Raw genomic sequence first — 22,152 nt, forward strand, 5'->3', positions numbered from 1 at the left:
GTTAAATGACCAAATCAGAGGGATCACCATTGCAAACCAAACGTACAAGTTGGCCATATTCGCAGACGACAGCCTCCTGACACTGACGGACCCTGCCCACTCCTTACAACAAACCATTATTGAGCTGACACGCTTTGGCACCATTTCAAACTTCTCGGTAAACATGTCTAAATTGGAATACATGCCCGTGAACCTTTCAAGTAGTACTCTTAGTTCTCTAGCATCATTATGTCCCCTTAAACAACAAACTAAATACTTAAAATACTTAGGCATCCAATTAACCCCGAACAAATCCGATTTACGTAAATATAATTATGGCACTTTAATCACTGAAATGCAGACTCTAACTGCCTCCTGGCTCCTAAAAAATATTTCCTGGCTGGGTATAATCCAGGCCGCAAAGATGACCCTTCTCCCGAAAGTCCTGTACATCCTCCAAACAGTTCCAATTCCAGGCATCCAGAAAGATCTAGCTACATTGCAAAAGATTATAAATGATTACATTTGGAGACGTAGACCCCCACGAATCCACAAAAACACACTGTTCAAGCCCCCCTCAGAGGGAGGCTTGGGAGTCCCACACTTACACTCCTATAAAATAGCCATATCCCTACAGAGAATCTCAGAATGGGTTAATAATGACAAGTCCACATACAAAAGCTGGGTACAAATAGAAAATGAGTTGGTTGCTTCACGACACCTAAACACCGTATGCTGGAATCCCACATTTTTTAACAAGCACTCCATCTCATCCTCCTCTATCACAAACGAGACTTGGTCAGACTGGAAACTCATCAGTAAAAAAGCAAATAAATTATCCTCTAGATATTCCCCTCTCACCCCCTTATTAGATAACATAGAATTTAGCCCAGGCATATACCTAGAGCACACCACAAGCACAGACCATTTACACTCCATACCCATCTACACAGTACTAGATGATAATAGAAACGTTAAAGCTAAACCTCAACTTGATATATTGGGTTCTCCTCTCCTTTCCTCCTGGTTTCACATTCATCAAGTGAGACACTACATAACTATGCACAAAAGTAAGAGAGACCTAATCCGCCCACTCACGACTTTTGAACAGCTCTGCATCTCTATACAAAAACCAAAGGGAACAATCTCCAAATTATATAAACTTGCCTTATCAAATACATTTCCAAACCCCCCTTCATACACAATAAAGTGGGATAATGAACTCAAAACAGATACACCCACCAAAACGTGGACAAGCAGATTCATTAACCTATCTCGCTCAGTGCACTCAGCTCAGGCAAAGGAAACCAATATTAAAATTATGATGCGGTGGTACTTAACACCAGCTCGGATCAAACATATTTTTAAGAAAACTTCGGGGTCTTGTTGGAGAGGTTGTCCCCAAGAGGGTCATTTATCTCATATTTGGTGGGAATGTAGTCTTATTAAGCCATACTGGACAGACATCTTCCAGAACATTAACAAAATTCTAGGAACACAAATACTACCAAGCCCAGAAGTAATTATGTTAAACCACCCCACTAACATTACATGTAAGATAAGGAAGCACTTGTTTCAAATAATGCTGAATGCAACTAATCAACTCCTTCCCAGGAAATGGAAAACAACAGGAACCCCTAGTGTGTCAGATTGGAAAGATCTTGTTGATAAAAACTTGATCTTAGAAAGATATTACTATTTCAAATTAGGCCAGCTTAACATTTACCATGATATACTATTTTTATGGGAATCATTCATACACATAGATAAAGTGAGGCAAACTGCTAGCCCTAGCCAGTGAACTATCCAATCCTGCGTGACTCAAAAGTGCTTTATACAAAATACCTCAAATTTAGGCAACACAAACTATCAAATGCAATACTATGGTCACCCCACTTTCTTCTTTTTCTAGTCTTTAAATTTTTCCGCTACTTTTCTTTTTCTTCTAGTGAACTGAAATGAAGCACTCTTATATGCCTATATACATTGGAAATTGACTAAATTAATATTGTTTGCTCACATTTTGGACATTCATTTAAAAACAGTGTTGATATAAACAATAGATGTTCTCATCCTAAGACCAGATGGGAAGATGAATATGCCATCCATGTCTCTTAGAAACCTTAACCTTCTCAAACCGAAATACCAGTCTATGGCCTAGATTTGGAGTTTGGCGTTAGCCGTGAAATCCAGCGTTAGAGGCTCCTAATGCTGGTTTTAGGCTAACTCCGGTATTTGGAGTCACTCAAAAAAGGGTCTAACGCTCACTTTTCAGCCGCGACTTTTCCATACCGCAGATCCCCTTACGTCATTTGCGTATCCTATCTTTTCAATGGGATCTTCCTAACTCCGGTATTTAGAGTCGTGTCTGAAGTGAGCGTTAGAAATCTAACGACAAAACTCCAGCCGCAGAAAAAAGTCAGTAGTTAAGAGCTTTCTGGGCTAACGCCGGTTCATAAAGCTCTTAACTACTGTACTCTAAAGTACACTAACACCCATAAACTACCTATGTACCCCTAAACCGAGGTCCCCCCACATCGCCGCCACTCGATTACATTTTTTTAACCCCTAATCTGCCGACCGCCACCTACGTTATACTTATGTACCCCTAATCTGCTGCCCCTAACACCGCCGACCCCTATATTATATTTATTAACCCCTAACCTGCCCCCCACAATGTCGCCGCCAACTACCTACACCAGTGATGTGCAGTCACTAGAGGCAGGTGAGGCAGTGCTTCACCTCTCATATGGGCAAAAATAAATATTTTTTTATTGGCTTTAAAAAAATAAAACAAATTGCTATTTTTTTTCCCCAGCATTTTTTTCTCACAGCTATATGTTGTGCAATGGAGAGGCACAAGCAGGTCTGCCCACCATTACACAACATGCTGCGCCATCTACTGGATGAAAGTGGTTAAGATCATTGCATGGCCCATTATCTGCTTATTTGAGGCAGTCCCATTTGGGCTGACCCAATCCAGTGAGAGGCATTAGTAAGTGGAATTTAGGGTTGGGGCTGGATGTTAAATCACATAAAACAAAACAAAAACGGAAAAAAACAACTTTAATTTATTTTCTTGCTGTCCTGTGAAGCTGACAGCTTTGCTAAAGTGAAAAAGAGAGTTCTGTTCTTCCCCTCTAAGTGCAGTGGAATGTTCCACTGTCACTTCCTGAATCCTTAAAGAGCAGGAAAGGGAGAGAGGCAGAGAGAGCAGTGTTTCAGCCACATTTTATTGTAGTAAGTGCTGCAGCCGTAGATTTTACTGAAATGGATTCTGTTAGTGAAAATGATAATTTAATGAATGTGGTTTAGTGTTTTTGTTGAATTGTGTTCAGATACAGCTCATTAACAGGGGGACAGTAAGTGAGCATTATCCAATACTGACAGGAAGTCAAAGGGTCAATTCAAATTTAAATCCATAATTTAAAACCCAGAGTTTGAAGTTAAGTGTGCAGTGTCCACATTATTTAAATGAAAGTTTTTGATATTGAATATTGCTAAGCCTCCCTTTTTCATGGTTATTTGATTTAATTAGGTACAAACTCCATATATGTTATGTCTGTTCAGTCAGAGGGCGCAGTATCTATTTTTATTTTTCTCTGTGTCTCCATTTATTTAAAGACTGCTGTTAACTTGTAATTCACAAATCAATTGAAAGCTGTTGCATTGTGTTTTTAATATGTGCTGCTTTTATACAAGTTTATATTAATAAAAGGAGATAATGAGTAATTTAAAAAATATATGTAATTATTGCAGTTAAATGTTTTTAGAAATAATGCCACTGTAAAGTAACTGGTTAAACACATAGTCAAAGGGAGACATTTAAAATTAAACTTTCATGATTGAGGTAGAGCATGCTATTTTAATAGACTTTTCTAGTTATTTATATTTTGAGAATTAGCATCAACTGTTACTGGCCCCATGTCAGCAAATCAAATTAGTTTTTGAAAGGAACATGAAAGTCATAATTACATTTCCATCATTCAGATTCCACACAAAAAACAAAAAACTTTCTATTTTACTTTTATTATTATGTACTTCATTCTTTTGGTATCCTTTGGTGTCCTTTGTTGAAGAGCATACCTAAGTGGGATGTGCACGTGCATATGAATACCATATTGCAGCAGCTGTGTTGGCAGTATTGATAACTTGTCCTTTGTGTAAAATTTGTATGGTAAATTATTTCTATTTTTACAATACAGTAGTGAGTAGAGAAGAGATTGTGTATCATTCTAATTGCTTAGTAACTGGCACTGTGCCACAGAATTGTGTGAGTGTGTATGTGAGCAGAGTGTGTGTGGGTGTCAGTGAGCAGAGTATGTGTGCTTTATTCTCCAGGTAATCAATAAATTTCCGATGAGCTGGTGCTTTAGTGCAGTGTTTCTCAACAATGGTCCTCAAGTACCCCCAACATGCCAGGTTTTCATTATAGCCAAATCAGTGCACAGGTGAAGTAATCAGCTGATCAGTAACTCAGTGGTTACTAACTTGCTCTCACCCATCACCTGATTATGTCACCTGTGCACTGGTTCAGCTATCATTTAAACCTGCCCTGTTGGGGGTACTTGCGGCCCTCTGTACATGTGTTTCTCCGGCGTATCATATCTAGTGCCTCACCAGCCTCTGACCTCACTGCACATCACTGACCTACACATATTAACCCCTAATCTGCCGACCGCAAAGCGCTGCCACCTACATTATAGCTATGTACCCCTAATCTGCTGCCCCTAACACCGCCGACCCCTATATTATATTTATTAACCCCTAATCTGCCCCCCTCAACGTCGCCTCCACCTGCCTACACTTATTAACCCCTAATCTGCCGAGCGGACCGCACCGCTACTATAATAAAGTTATTAACACCTAATCCGCCTCACTAACCCTATAATAAATAGTATTAACCCCTAATCTGCCCTCCCTAACATCGCCGACACCTAACTTCAATTATTAACCCCTAATCTGCCGACCGGAGCTCACCGCTATTCTAATAAATGTATTAACCCCTAAAGCTAAGTCTAACCCTAACACTAACACCCCCCTAAGTTAAATATAATTTTAATCTAACGAAATTAATTAACTCTTATTAAATAAATTATTCCTATTTAAAGCTAAATACTTACCTGTAAAATAAATCCTAATATAGCTACAATATAAATTATAATTACATTGTAGCTATTTTAGGATTAATATTTATTTTACAGGCAACTTTGTAATTATTTTAACCAGGTACAATAGCTATTAAATAGTTAAGAACTATTTAATAGTTACCTAGTTAAAATAATTACAAAATTACCTGTAAAATAAATCCTAACCTAACTTACAATTAAACCTAACACTATACTATCATTAAATTAATTAAATAAAATACCTACAATTACCTACAATTAAACCTAACACTACACTATCAATACATAAATTAAATACAATATCTACAAATAACTACAATGAAATAAACTAACTAAAGTACAAAAAATAAAAAAGAACTAAGTTACAAAAAATAAAAAAATATTTACAAACATAAGAAAAATATTACAACAATTTTAAACTAATTACACCTACTCTAAGTCCCCTAATAAAATAACAAAGCCCCCCAAAATAAAAATGCCCTACCCTATTCTAAATTACTAAAGTTCAAAGCTCTTTTACCTTACCAGCCCTGAACAGGGCCCTTTGCGGGGCATGCCCCAAGAAGTTCAGCTCTTTTGCCTGTAAAAAAAACATACAATACCCCCCCCCCAACATTACAACCCACCACCCACATACCCCTAATCTAACCCAAACCCCCCTTAAATAAACCTAACACTAAGCCCCTGAAGATCTTCCTACCTTATCTTCACCATACCAGGTTCACTGATCCGTCCTGAAGAGCTCCTCCGATGTCCTGATCCAAGCCCAAGCGGGGGGCTGAAGATGTCCATGATCCGGTAGAAGTCTTCATCCAAGCGGGGCAGAAGAGGTCTTCCATCCGATTGAAGTCTTCATCCAAGTTGGGCAGAAGAGGTCTTCCATCCGATTGAAGTCTTCATCCAGGCGGCATCTTCTATCGACATCCATCTGGAGCGGAGCGGCAGCATCCTGAAGACCTCCGACGCGGAACATCCATCCTGGCCGACGACTGAACGACGAATGACGGTTCCTTTAAATGACGTCATCCAAGATGGCGTCCCTCGAATTCCGATTGGCTGATAGGATTCTATCAGCCAATCGGAATTAAGGTAGGAATATTCTGATTGGCTGATGGAATCAGCCAATCAGAATCAAGTTCAATCCGATTGGCTGATCCAATCAGCCAATCAGATTGAGCTCGCATTCTATTGGCTGTTCCGATCAGCCAATAGAATGCGAGCTCAATCTGATTGGCTGATTGGATCAGCCAATCGGATTGAACTTGATTCTGATTGGCTGATTCCATCAGCCAATCAGAATATTCCTACTTTAATTCCGATTGGCTGATAGAATCCTATCAGCCAATCGGAATTCGAGGGACGCCATCTTGGATGACATCATTTAAAGGAACCGTCATTCGTCGTTCAGTCGTCGGCCAGGATGGATGTTCCGCGTCGGAGGTCTTCAGGATGCTGCCGCTCCGCTCCAGATGGATGTCGATAGAAGATGCCGCCTGGATGAAGACTTCAATCAGATGGAAGACCTCTTCTGCCCCGCTTGGATGAAGACTTCAATCGGATGGAAGACCTCTTCTGCCCCGCTTGGATGAAGACTTCTACCGGATCATGGACATCTTCAGCCCCCCGCTTGGGCTTGGATCAGGACATCGGAGGAGCTCTTCAGGACGGATCGGTGATACCTGGTGAGGTGAAGACAAGGTAGGAAGATCTTCAGGGGCTTAGTGTTAGGTTTATTTAAGGGGGGTTTGGGTTAGATTAGGGGTATGTGGGTGGTGGGTTGTAATGTTGGGGGGGGGTATTGTATGTTTTTTTTTACAGGCAAAAGAGCTGAACTTCTTGGGGCATGCCCCGCAAAGAGCCCTGTTCAGGGCTGGTAAGGTAAAAGAGCTTTGACCTTTAGTAATTTAGAATAGGGTAGGGCATTTTGTTATTTTGGGGGTCCTTGTTATTTTATTCGGGGGCTTAGAGTAGGTGTAATTAGTTTAAAATTGTTGTAATATTTTTCTTATGTTTGTAGATATTTTTTTATTTTTTGTAACTTAGTTCTTTTTTATTTTTTGTACTTTAGTTAGTTTATTTCATTGTAGTTATTTGTAGATATTGTATTTAATTAATTTATTGATAGTGTAGTGTTAGGTTTAATTGTAGGTAATTGAAGGTATTTTATTTAATTAATTTAATGATAGTATAGTGTTAGGTTTAATTGTAACTTAGGTTAGGATTTATTTTACAGGTAATGTTGTAATTATTTTAACTAGGTAACTATTAAATAGTTCTTAACTATTTAATAGCTATTGTACATGGTTAAAATAATTACAAAGTTGCCTGTAAAATAAATATTAATCCTAAAATAGCTACAATGTAATTATAATTTATATTGTAGCTATATTAGGATTTATTTTACAGGTAAGTATTTAGCTTTAAATAGGAATAATTTATTTAATAAGAGTTAATTAATTTAGTTAGATTAAAATTATATTTAACTTAGGGGGGTGTTAGTGTTAGGGTTAGACTTAGCTTTAGGGGTTAATACATTTATTAGAATAGCGGTGAGCTCCGGTCGGCAGATTAGGGGTTAATAATTGAAGTTAGGTGTCGGCGATGTTAGGGAGGGCAGATTAGGGGTTAATACTATTTATTATAGGGTTAGTGAGGCAGATTAGGGGTTAATAATTGAAGTTAGGTGTCGGCGATGTTAGGGAGGGCAGATTAGGGGTTAATACTATTTATTATAGGGTTAGTGAGGCGGATTAGGGGTTAATAACTTTATTATAATAGCGGTGCGGTCCGCTCGGCAGATTAGGGGTTAATAAGTGTAGGCAGGTGGAGGCGACGTTGTGGGGAGCAGATTAGGGGTTAATAAATATAATATAGGGGTCGGCGGTGTTAGGGGCAGCAGATTAGGGGTACATAGGGATAATGTAAGTAGCGGCGGTTTACGGAGCGGCAGATTAGGGGTTAATAATATAATGCAGGGGTCAGCAATAGCGGGGGCGGCAGATTAGGGGTTAATAAGTGTAAGGTTAGGGGTGTTTAGACTCGGGGTACATGTTAGGGTGTTAGTTGCAGACGTAGGAAGTGTTTCCCCATAGCAAACAATGGGGCTGCGTTAGGAGCTGAACGCGGCTTTTTTGCAGGTGTTAGGTTTTTTTTCAGCTCAAACAGCCCCATTGTTTCCTATGGGGGAATCGTGCACGAGCACGTTTTTGAGGCTGGCCGCTTGCGTAAGCAACTCTGGTATTGAGAGTTGAAGCTGCGTTAAAAATGCTCTACGCTCCTTTTTTGGAGCCTAACGCAGCCTTTATGTGGACTCTCAATACCAGAGTTATTTTTATGGTGCGGCCAGAAAAAAGCCAGCGTTAGCTACGGGGGTCCTTACCGACAAAACTCCAAATCTAGCCGTATGTGATTTGTAAATGTGCAAGAGTCGATTTCTCGGCCAACAGTTTACTTATCTGCCATTGTTATTGTTAAGTTTTCAATATTATAAAAATAAAATAAATTTAAAAAAAATTGTTGTGGGTGCGAAGGTTTTAGGACAGCAGATTGTTTTGTTTCTAGTGCAGCACAAAACTAAATGCACTACAGCAAGGGATGTACTAAAAGGAATGACAAGGGTGAATGACAAAATGGAATGCCCATAGACTATAATGGTATTACATTTAAAAGTGCTATAGCAACAAAAATATCAGACATGTCAAATAGATATTTACCAGATATGTTCCCCAGGTACAGTAGAATATTCTGAAAGTTAGATTACGTGAGATTATAGCTGCTTTCTATGGAATGACAAGGGTGAATGACAAAATGGAATGCCCATAGACTTTAATGGGATGTAAAATTAAAAGTGATTAAGCAACAAAACTATGAGACATATCAACTAGATATTTACCAGATATGTTCCCCAGGTACAGTTGCATATTCTGAAAGTGAGATTACGTCAGATTATAGCTGCTTTTTATGGAATGACAAGGGTGAATGACATAATAGAATGCCCATACACTATAATGAGGATACATTTAAAAGTGCTATAGAAACTAAAATATGAGACATATCAAATAGATATTTACCAGATATGTTCCCCAGGTACAGTGTCATATTCTGAAAGTTAGATTACGTGAGATTATAGCTGCTTGCTATGGAATGACAAGGGTGAATGACAAAATGGGATGCCCATAGACCAGTGCTTTCCAAACTGTGTGTCGGGACACACTAGTGTGTCGGCAGCAGTGTGTAGGTGTGTCCCTGCTTCAGCACAACATTTTTTTAAATTTTGTTTCTTGGTTTCTGACTTTCCGCCTGCCTGCTACGCATATCACTTGGTTGACACGTGATTGATACCTAGGGGGACACAGATCATCTTAACCTATTGGCGCAGCTCAGTGGGAGCTGAAACTATTCCCATTGGCGGCACATTGGCTCATGACTGCCCATGTAGTCTCCTTAATTGGCTTGTGACTGCATGTGTAGTCAGTGAGTGGGACAGCAGTGTGTTTGCAGCGCGGGCAGTAGTCAATGGGACTCACCGAGCTCTGAGGGCGGCAGCTTAAATGCTGAGCTGAAGTCTGTGTTTTTTTGTTTTTTGGTTTTTTTTGCAACTCGCTCCCAGTAGTGCATTGCTGCTCCTGTTCTTGATATATGGAAAGGAAGTGGAAGCTTAAAAATGCTTGATGATGAAATGCGAGTGTCTTTATCTAATATTCCACCAAATATTCAGAAATTGTGTTCACCCCATCAACCTCATACATCCCATTAAACTAGCAAGTAGCTATTGGTGGTGTTAAACTTTTTTTTAATTCTTGCACATACATACTGCTACTTGTAAATACATTTCATTATTATATCATTCATGTATGTGTCGTATCTCTTAAAACAAGTTAGTTTAACCTCCTTTTTGCTAGTACAACTGAATTACTGTGTCGCGAAATGATGTAGGTCTAAAAAGTGTGTCACCAACATAACAAGTTTGGAAAGCTCTGCCATAGACTATAATAGGATTACATTTAGTGCTATAGCAACAAAACTATGAGACATATCAAGTAGATATTTACCAGATATGTTCCCCCAGGTACAGTAGCATATTCTGAAAGTGAGATTACATCAGAATATAGCTGCTTTCTATGGAATGACAAGGGTGAATGACAAAATAGACTCCCAAATGGAACTTGTAAAACAAAAACAGAGAGCGCAAACCACTCTAAGAGTAAAAGTATTTAATACAAATTGTAAAGCACAAGTAAAAAATATACGTACAGGAGTTAAAAACAACAAAGCATATAGTGCATATCACCACAGAAACTCTGTTGCAGGCCAGATGAGTGTTGACTTGTGCCCCTCGGCCCTTTCTACAGTCTAAGGGCAACCGGAACGCCGTGAAGACTTGGAGGTGCGGGGCTACTCAAAGTTGTAATAGCCTGTGTCTGGAGATCATGTGACTACGATATAGCTCTTCAACGCGTTTCATTGGGATCCGACCCTGACTTTGTCAAGAGGTGATGTATCAACAAACCGCTTAGAACCTTTTAAATTCAGTGGGCTGTCAAAGGTCAGGTACGTTGCAGCGTCTGATTGGCTGACTACGTGTCGCTTAATGATTGGCTACTAAACGCCAATGAAATCCTCCCAAGCAGCTGTCATAGCGATATGTGATATAATACATAAAGTGCTAAGAAGGCATATACCAAGCTATTGGACAATACTTATATAGCTATACACATACAAGCATGTATTAAGTAACACTGAAAAAGGGGTACAATGTAAAAAAATCAGTAATATAAAAACATTGCAAAGCAAATAAAACACTTATGATTGAAAACATTAGAACACGTAAAAGGCTATCTGGCAGACAAAATACAAACTATCAATAGTTAATGATGTAAGTAATTGTGTACTGTGATATGAGAAAATGATCCAGGATACTAAATTTGAAATCATATCTGCTATCAAATATGGTTGACTAATATGGGATCTCATAGATAGTTCTGAAGATTATCAGCTGCTACCGCTAATACACTGTCCTTACTAAAAGAGGGGAGAGATAAGATATATGAAAACACTACTCCTCTGTGATACAACATGGCGTGTTAGCGAAAATAGATGTATGTACTTATGGGAATAGCTTCTAGCTAGACTCCAAAAGCCTATACTGATTATGAAATGAACATTAAAAAGGACACAGTGTAAATAATCCTTACAGTGTGCCTACATGCAATACAAAGTATGTGACACATAGAGGAATGTTACATAGAACTAAGGCAAAAAAACCTATGTCAATGAATCCCCCAAATCCTAATGATCAAATTTGAATGAGAACACCCAAAGTGCTGCAACATAGTTACATAAAAGCCTGAAGGTCTAAGTCTGTATTAAGACCTTTACAATTGACTGTGTTCAGAGTCTGGAGTTTGTGAATCCAGTATGTTTTACGGTGTCTTAGAGTTTTTAATCCATTATTGGAACTATTAGGCAGAATCCGGTCAATGACTTTGATTTTTAGTCCCGTAGAATTAGCATTATAAAAGTGTCTAAAATGGTCAGGTACACTATGGGTCTTGATTTTGCTTTTGATATTACAGCAATGTTCACTAAATCTAGTTTTAATAAGAGCACTATATACTTTGTTGTTTTTAATTCCTGTACGTATATTTTTTACTTGCGCTTCACATTTTGTATTAAATATTTCTACTCTTAGAGTGGTTTGCGCTCTTTCTCTGTTTTTGTCTTTCAAGTTCCATTTGCGAGGAGGATCACAGTCCTCTCAGTATAATTAGAGCAGCATCCATTGACAGCATTTTCTGAGGCCACCACTTGGAATTGTCCACACAGCTTTCAGGGACATATATTGGAAAATACTTTTTCTTGTGCTTTCATCATATACAGGAACTTACATACCAACAGGGATGATATATTTTTCTGATCTGGTTATAAGTATACAGGTCACTTTGGAGTTTTAACCTATATTCTCTGTATTATATATTGTACATATAACTATATACCACTTACTTTCTATGGTATCCCTTCAAGAAGATTTTGTGGTTTACATTGAATATCAACATTGGTTGATTGATTTTATACATCTAATATGAACAACATCTCTGTCGATGAGGTATTTGGTGACTGCCTGTCCAGACACAGCAGACAGCGCTCTATAAGTATCTTAAATAATAATGTTAGTACCACCAATAATGAAACAATGGATATAAATCCTATGGATTTATTTAGGGACCTAGAGAAACTGTTAAATAAGGATATTAAAGAATGTCAGGATCTTCTATTACTCAATAACTATGTCTTACATGAAGAAGTCCCTAAGGGCCTTAGAATTTTCAAATACCCAGCATTTGATTTTGAAGAAGTGGAATTTACCACAGACTGGGAAAAGGCCTTGCAAAACTGCTCCATGAGTTTGATTAAAATTCTCAGATATAGGGAGAACAAACTTAATAAAGTTAAATTAGCCATAGAAACTCTACTCCCTAAAATACAACAATTTAAAGGGGAAGAGAGATGGAAAAAACTGAATGAAAATATACAAGCACGTAATATCAAATTGAGCAATGAGCTATCATGGTCCAAACAACAAAAACTACATAGACTTAGAAGATTACAAAAACAATAACGTCTTCACATATAAGAAGGAGAAAAGGACTAACAACTTAAAAGTAGGGAATGAAAATCAAGAAACACCACATAACACACATGTAGAATCTATACAACACGAGTATAAGTCCCATAACCAATTTACATCTGTTTATTATAAACAGAATGTCTGGGTGCCAGGAATCAGACTGAAACGAGAAGTGCAAAAATAATCACACCTTTATTAATAACAAAAAATAATAAAAGTCCACAAGTTAAACAACAAGCCAGGATTCAAAACCAGAGCTGGTAGTCAGACGAGCCGAGTCAGGAGACAAAGCGAATAGTCAGATGAGCCGGAATCAGGAACAAGGAAAACAGCAGAGTCAGGAACAAGCCAGAGATCAGGAACCAGGAAGGACGTCAGACAGCCAGGTAATACACAGGAACTCTCACAAACAGGTCTGAGACAACGCAAAGGCATAGCATACTGAACAAAGGCCCTTCAAGGAGTCTTATTCTGTGCACAAACTGAGCAGGAGGCAACATACGCAGCAACATCAGAACGAAGACCTGGCCACCAGAATTGTCGAGTGACAGACTAAATCATGTGGTTCTTGCCTGGGTGCCCTATGGCTTTAGGATAGTTGTAAGTGTGCAAAAGTTTAGTTCGAATATTCTCAGGAACAAAACACTTACCACTAGGTTTCTCAGGAGGTGCATTGGTTTGTGGAGCCAGGATCTCCTCCCCCAAGGGAGAAGTCAAATTAGTACGTATGGTAGCTAAAATATGGTCAGGAGGTATAACAGGAGTAGGTACAGACTCCTCCTTGGACAGAGGCGAAAATTGTCGAGAGAGGGCATCAGCCCTAACATTCTTACTACCAGGCAGGTAGGAGACCACATAATTAAACCGAGACAAAAATAGCACCCATCTGGCCTGTCGGGGCGACAAACGTTTTGCTTCAGATAGATAAGTTAAATTCTTGTGGTCAGTAAGAATGAGCACTGGCATGCTAGTACCCTAGAGAAGATGCCTCCATTCCTTGTGTGCCAAAATTATGGCCAGTAATTCCCTGTCGCCAATTTCATAATTGCACTCCGCTGGAGACAATTTCTTAGAGAAGAAACCACACGGATGCAAGGAACCGTCAGGCGTAGGACTTGAGACAAGAGGGCACCTACTCCAGTCTCAGATACATCAACCTCAAGAACGAAAGGCAGGACAGGGTTAGGATGAGCCAGAACTGGAGCGGCAGCAAAGGCAGTCTTAAGACTATCAAAGGCTTTAATGGCAGTAGGTGACCAATGGAGTGGATCATTCTCTTTACGGGTCATGTCTGTGATAGGTTTGACCAAGGAAGAAAAGTTTTTAATAAACTTTCTATAGTAATTGGCGAACCCCAAAAAACATTGAATAGACCGAAGACCAACTGGGCGAGGCCACTGCAGAACTGCAGATAATTTGTCAGGATCCATGGAGAATCCTGCAAAAGAGATAAGATAACCTAGGAAGGTTACTTGAGTCTGATGGAACTCACATTTCTCGAGTTTACAAAACAGGCCGTTCTCACGTAGTCTCTGAAGTACCTGTGTAACATCAGAACGATGAGCCTCAAGTGTGGGTGACTGTATGAGGATGTCGTCTAAGTACACCACAACACACTGTTGCAACATATCTTGTAGGACATCATTAAAAAATTCCTGGAAAACAGCAGGAGCATTACATAGGCCCGCTCCTGATGTTAAATGCTGTTTTCCATTCGTGGCCCTCCTTGATCCTAACAAGATTCTACGCTCCTCTCAAATCAAGTTTAGTAAAGACCGTAGCTCCCTTGAGGCAGTCAAAGAGTTCCGTAATGAGCGGAATAGGGTAAGCATTCTTAATGGTAAAACGATTAAGACCCCTATAATCGATGCATGGTCTTAACTCACCACCCTTTTTCTTCACAAAGAAGAAGCCAGCCCCTGCAGGAGAGCAGGATTTGCGGATGATCCCCTGCAACAGAGCATCGGCAACATACTCCTCCATAGCACAATTCTCTGCAACAGACAGATGGTAAACCTGGCCCCAAGGAGGAATGGCTCCGGGTTGCTGGTCTATGGCACAATCGTAAGACCGGTAAGGAGGCAACATACCGGCACGCACCTTGTCAAAAACGTCTAGGAACTCTTGGTACTCCTCTGGCAATTGAGATACCGAAGAAGTGCACAAGACTTTAACTGGTTTCTGAAGACAAGTGGAAATACATTGCGGGGACCACGACAAAATTTTGGACCTGCGCCAGTCAAGACTGGGATTGTGCTTTTGGAGCCAGGGATAACCCAGAACAACCAGAAAATGCGGAGAGTTTATCACCTGGAACTGGAGAGTTTCAAAATGGAGTGCCCCAACAGCCATGGACGACGGAGCAGTTTCGTGAGTAACGAGTGTGGGCTGAAGGGGCCTGCCATCAATGGCCTCAATACCAAGCAGAACGGACCGAGGCAAAACAGAAATGGAGTGCTTTGATACAAAAGCACTGTCAATGAAATAGCCTGCAGCACCGGAGTCAACAAGAGCCTGGGTGACTATGGAGGAGTTCACCCAGGAAAGGACAACCGTGACCAAAGGTTTCTCCTTAAGCGGTTCTGGGGACGAGGATAAACCACCCAAGGTCTGCCCCCGACAGGACCTTAGGTGTTACCGTTTCCTGGCCGTGTAGGACAAGACTTCAAAAGGTGGCCCTGTAACCCACAATAGAGGCAGAGCCCTTCCCTCCTCCTATAGGCCCTCTCCGCCACGGAGAGACGTGTGAATCCCAACTGCATCGGCTCAGCAGTACCTGGTGACTCGGGACCAGGAGGCATGGGAGGAGAGGGAGTCATGGGTGGGAAGAACATGTAGGAGACAATGGAACAGGAGGCTTCCGCAAGTGCTCCTTGAAAGAGGGCCTCTCTCTGAGTCTGATGTCAAAAAGGATCAAAACAAGACACCAATGCCTCGAGATCCTCTGGTAAATCTCTGGCAGCAACTTCATCTTTAATCGCATCAGAGAGCCCATGAAAGAAGGCGGCAACAAGGGCTTTATTGTTCCAACCAACCTCTGCGACAAGCGTACGGAACTCAATAGCATACTGAGAAACAGATCTTGTACCTTGCTGAATGGACATGAGTCATTTAGCAGCAGAGGAGGAGCGAGCGGAACATAAAATACCCTGCGAAAGGAGATCACAAATTCAGGGTAATTTGAAATCACAGGTTTATTAGTCTCCCACAAGGGATTAGCCCAGGCAAGAGCTGTGTCAGAGAGTAACGAGATGAGAAATCCCACCTTAGCTCTGTCAGAGGGAAACGCCTGAGGTAACATCTCAAAGTAAATGCCCAACTGGTTTAAAAACCCTCTGCACTGAATAGGATCACCTCCATATCGCTGAGGTAGAGGTGCAGAACCAGACATGCTCCTGGAAGGACTAGGTGCAGCAGCGGAAACAGAAGCAGCCATAACTTGTGGGACACTTTGTTCCAAATGTGCAGTGCGAGTCAGCAGGGTTTGCAGGGCTAGTGCAAATTGATCCAAGCGGTGATCCTGTTCATCCATCTGGGAAATGATGGCAGGTAAAGGTGGATTATTAGCATCATCAGGATTCATGGCCTTTGCGTAATGTCAGGGTGCCAGGAATCAGACTGAGACGAGAAGTGCAAAAATAATCACACCTTTATTAATAACAAAAAATAATAAAAAGTCCACAAGTTAAATAACCAGAGCTGGTAGTCAGACGAGCCGAGTCAGGAGCCAAAGCAAATAGTCAGACGAGCCGGAATCAGGAACAAGGAAAACAGCATAGTCAGGAACAAGCCAGGGATCAGGAACCAGGAAGGACGTCAGACAGCCAGGTAATACACAGGAACTCTCACAAACAGGTCTGAGACAACGCAAAGGCAAAGCATACTGAACAGAGGCCCTTTAAATAATAAGTGATGACATCATAATTCAGAGACTGCAGCCTGTCTCACACAGATGATGCACACCAGTCTGGCCATAAAAGGAAGTGCAGGAAATGAGCAGCATCCCCCACAATGCACCATAGTCAGCAAGAGAGGTGAGTAAAATGGCTGCAAGCAGCACATGGCAAACAAAACAGGGAAATAAAACCTGACACAGAATAAGACTCATTATAATAGAAATGGGAGGAACAACTATAATAATCATTATTATGATAAAACACTTTCTCATCAGAATTATGGGAATTATTCCTATGTCCAGAATGTTAGATACTATCCGGCCAAGGAGCCTAAAGACAATCATAGAAATGTTTCCGCTAATGGTAATTATTATCATAAGAACCAGTATTCAAATGATAAGCAAACTCGTAGTTCTAATAATCAAATATCATTTCAAAATTCCCATGTATCAGTTCAACATCAGGATTTTTTAGACTCAAGAGAGATTGTGGGGGCAAGATCAAATGATACCCAACCTCCAACAGACAAGAACAAGAAGAGAGTCACATACAAATGCACACATGACACCTTACAAAAGAAAAAGAATAAGCGAGGGGAGGAGGACACATTGAGATAATATGATCCAAGAAGGCAGCCTTAATTAGGAGCAAGGACATTGTATATGATCTCACTACTAAAAAATTGAGCGACCAAGAAATTAACCTTTTGGCTAAGGGACTCAATTTTGCTCCTAAAAAGGCTCCCAATAAATTTGAGACTTACATTGACTTACAAAAATATATAAGTAAAATGACCCTTAAAAGATATTTTATCAAACAGTAACCACGCACAACACCCATACTACAAAGGGAATATATTCTAGATTACAATGATAGAGACGCTTTACAAACCTTAGAATCTCTTAAAGGGACAGTCAAGTCCAAAATTTTTTAAAATTTTTCAAATAGGGCATGTAATTTTAAACAACTTTCCAATTTACTTTTATCAACAATTTTGCTTTGTTCTCTTGGTATTCTAGTTGAAAGCAAACCTAGGAAGGTTCATATGATAATTTCTAACCCCTTGAAGACTGCCTCTATTTTATTTACTTTTCACAGCAGGGGAGAGCAAGCTCATGTAGGCCATATAGATAGCATTGTGATCACGCCAGTGGCTAGTGGCAGACACTGCACTAATTGGCTAAAATGCAAGTCAATAGATAATAACTAAAAGTCATGTGATTAGGGGCGGTCAGAAGATGCTTAGATACAAGTTAGTCACAGAAGTAAAAAGTGTATTAATATAACAGTGTTGGTTTTGCTAATCTGGGGAATGGGTAATAAAGGGATTATCTATCTTTTTAAACAACAAAAATTCTGGTGTTAACTGTCCCTTTAACTGTGAGAATCCATCACAGATTCAACATACAACCTTAGATGAATCTTTGTTGGACCTCAGTATTCATGAACATGTAGAGGAGCCATGTATGGTGCATACCTCTTTCAAAAAAAACCTCTTCCTTTTTCCCAGTTGGAGCACAAAGAGAACATATTAAAATCTTCAACAAATTGGTCAGTGGAGATCTGTCCAAGTTGTGGGAGAATAAAAATGGCAAATGGATCAACAGATTCAATGATAATTTGTCATCACATGAGAGACACACACTATCTGCTCTTAAAAATAATACTGACATAATCATTAGAGCAGCTGACAAAGGCAGTGGAGTGGTAGTCCAAGATAGATTTGATTACCTCAAGGGAGCTTTCAGGATACTGAATGCGGTCAATACATATAAGAAACTAGCTTTTGATCCTACAAGCACATTCATTAAATAACTCAATGTCATTTTGAACACAGCGAAACTAGACAGTGTTCTCACAAACGATGAGTGCTATTTTTTGTTAGAAAGAAATCCCTCTACACCCATTTTTTATCATCTCCCGAAAGTTCACAAGGCTTTGGTCGACCCTCCTGGGAGACCTATAGTTTCTGTGATTAGGTCCTTAACCAGTAACCTATCCACTTACATTGATCATTATTTACAGCCTATAGTTAGTGTAACACCCTTTCCTGACCTTCCCTGAGGTGGGTGATAGTGTAATGCTGTCTACCTGTTTCGTGTATGAGAACTAAGCCTCCGCAGAGTGGGAGTAGGAGGGGGGTTGAAATCAGGTATATAAGGGATGCCTGTATGACGCAGTGCCTCCACCTATAGGGGACACCCTAGAATAATAGGGTGTGGGGTCCTATAAGATTTTAGTACAAAAAGAAAACAAGTAATAACCACACAAGAAATCTTCAAATAAAATGTTGCTTTGATTATTATAAAGTGTGTTACCAATAACATACAGTGCAACAAATACAAATAATAATATTAATCACAATATCTTCTTATGACATCAGTATACCTTTTTTTAACTCAGAAGTCCTTCATGAGCTCATGAAATAATAACATAACTGTTGTTGTAAAATACTTTGAGGTGGTGCTGTACAATGCAATTTCATATACTTAATAGAATTTAGTTGAGGTAATTATCCCTTGCTGCTTGTGAACGAAGCTAGAGAGCGCTGCTTGTGATCGATGCAGTGCTCAAGGAAACTTCTCCTCAGAAATACTGAATAACATAAGTCTCTACCTTATTACTGAATTTCAGCAATCCACTTGCCTTATACTGCAAAGTCAGTCACTCTTTTACTACAAACAGCTGCAGAAATCTCACAGTTATGCCCTTATGTAATGTAGCTTTATAAATCCAGTCAGTGTATTTGTGCAAACTGTTCAGGCAGAATAACTTATAGGATATTCTCTGGGTTATCTCTTTAATATACAACAACTCTGCAGCACATCACACTCAGTTACTTCCTTATGTAATGCAGCTGTGCAATCCATTTAGTGTATTTATGCAAACTGTTTAGGCAGAATAACTTCTAGAATATTCTCTGGGTTATCTCTTTAATATACAACAACTCTGCAGCACATCACACTCAGTTACTTCCTTATGTAATGCATCTGTGCAATCCATTTAGTGTATTTATGCAAACTGTTTAGGCAGAATAACTTCTATAATATTCTCTGGGTTATCTCTTTAATATACAACAACTCTGCAGCACATCAGATATGACTAGTATATCTTTTCTCTTGCATTTAGTTAACATGAAGTTATGGAGATCTTAAAACAGCAGATAATGGCTGACACTCACAGTACAAATAAAAGGTTCCAACTTCTGTCTTCAGCAGCCACATGTAGCAATGTCTGAACTGTCTCTGGAATCCATGCATTAGTCTGAATAACTTCTTTCAGCTTAGAAACAGCAACTTTCTTCCCCCATTTCAAAGTCTGTGCAAAGCTCCACACTTCAACACCTAAGAAATCTCCTCAGAACTAACAACTCCTCCCCCTTCCCAGATGGCATTTCTCTTCCTCAATACAACTATTACAGCAGCCATCTTGGGTAAGGGCAAGGTCCTTACATACTCCCCCCCCAAAAAAAAACTTGCTGTCCCCAGCAAGGGGTACAAGAGCAACACATCAATACATTTTCTTTAGCAAGTCTACTAACAAAATCACATATTCATCATGAGTCAAATTATGGTTAGGGTATACATCTTTCAAAACACATCGTACAGCAGATGTTAGAGCAGGCAACAAGGGTTCAACATTATAACCAGGGTTTACTAGTGTATCATATGTCAATTTCTTTGGGGGATGTCTCTTTCTTGCTGGTCTTTTCTCTCTATAGGGACTTCTACTATCATAATGTATAGGGTTTGGAGATTCCCTATCTGGTATAGGACTATTAGGGAAGGATGGCATATCAGGTTCAGAGGTTGGGCAACAGAGGAGGCATGCTCATCATTATAGGTCTGTCTTTGCAATGGAGAGCTCATTTCAGGGTCCGATTGAATTGATGAGTCTTCATGTGGGATACTATATTCATTATTAATTGACATGCTTGGGCCTTGGTCCTCATGATATGTAACATCATGCTGGAATTGAGGTATAGGCAACAAATGATTCCGATGCCATGTCTTCACAACACCATTTTCATCTGCTATCTGAAAAACTGGAAGACCTGGCAATTGTCTGACTATTCTATAGATACTATTCCTCCATCTAGGAGCTAACTTGTGCTTGCCTGGTATCCCTAAATTCCGTAAAAGGACACGGTCTCCTGGTTGCAAATCCTGATGTTTTATTCTCTTGTCATATCGTTGCTTATTAGCCTCATTTAATCGAGCAGTAGCTTCTTCAGCCAACTTATAAGCTGTTTGTAAACTCTCCTGCAATCGCCTGACATACTGATAGTGACTCTTATGAGAAACTCCATCTGATGACACCCCTAACTGGAGATCTATAGTCTAGTCTCGCTTCTCTCCCAAACATAAGGAAGTATGGTGAATAACCTGTGGAATCATGTCGGGTGCAGTTGTAGGCATGAACTAGTGCTTCTACTTGACGACTCCAAGTTCTCTTTTCAGACTCTGGCAGGGTCCCTAACATATTTAGCAAAGTTCTGTTAAACCTCTCAGGCAAAGCATCTCCTTCTGGATGATAGGGAGAAGTTCTTGTCTTCTTAATTCCCAAAACATTCATCATTTCTTTAATGAGGCGACTCTCAAAGTCTCTACCTTGATCAGAATGCAGTTTCTTAGGAAGACCATAATGAATGAAAAACCTTTCCCAAAGAACTCTAGCCACTGTACTAGCCTTCTGGTCCTTTGTTGGGAAGGCTTGAGCATAACGGGTATAGTGATCTGTTACAATAAGAACATTTCCAATGCCACGAGAATCTGGCTCAATGCACAAAAAATCCATGCAAACAAGATCCATGGGGCCTTCACTTTTCAGATGACCCATAGAGGCAGCTCGAGTTGGAAGAGTTTTCATCTGTACACATCTAAAACATTTATGAATGTAGTCTTCTACATACTCTCTCATCTTTGGCCAATAACATCTATCCTGCAAGAGGCCAAACGTTTTTTCTATCCCAAGATGTCCGTGCTGATCATGCAAGGATGACAGAACAAGTTTTCTTAGTTTGGCAGGTAACACCAATCGTCTTCGATCTGGATGATTGTGGTATTTAACTACTTGAAACAGAAGTCCATCTTGAATTTGAAACTTATCCCACTCTCTATTTAGTGGACCAGACCATTCCCTAGGAATTCTCTTCAGTAAGTGTGGGCTATCAGTTTGAACAGCTTTTCGAAGTAGTCCAATTAAAGGATCTTGTTCCTGTGCATTTATTCATTCTTCAGGAGGTATTCGAGACCATCTGGCTAATTCCACTACAGATGGTTTACAATAATATACAGGCAGAGCTTGTGGATGACATCCCAATGAATCTACTGCTCTCAAATCTGAAAAAACAGAGGTTTCGTCTTTGAAGACACTGGTTTGGCAGAATGCTCTCACACCAAGTGAAGGAATTTCCCATTGAGAATCACCTGTTTGTTCTGGTAGTCCTGGTCGTCGGGATATTGCATCAGCCCCTATATAAGGTAAGTGGATTATTATCTGTTCGAACTTCAAATTCTAC

Source organism: Bombina bombina, chromosome 9 (genome assembly GCF_027579735.1).
Source record: "Bombina bombina isolate aBomBom1 chromosome 9, aBomBom1.pri, whole genome shotgun sequence".
In the NCBI taxonomy this organism is placed as follows: Eukaryota; Metazoa; Chordata; class Amphibia; order Anura; family Bombinatoridae; genus Bombina; species Bombina bombina.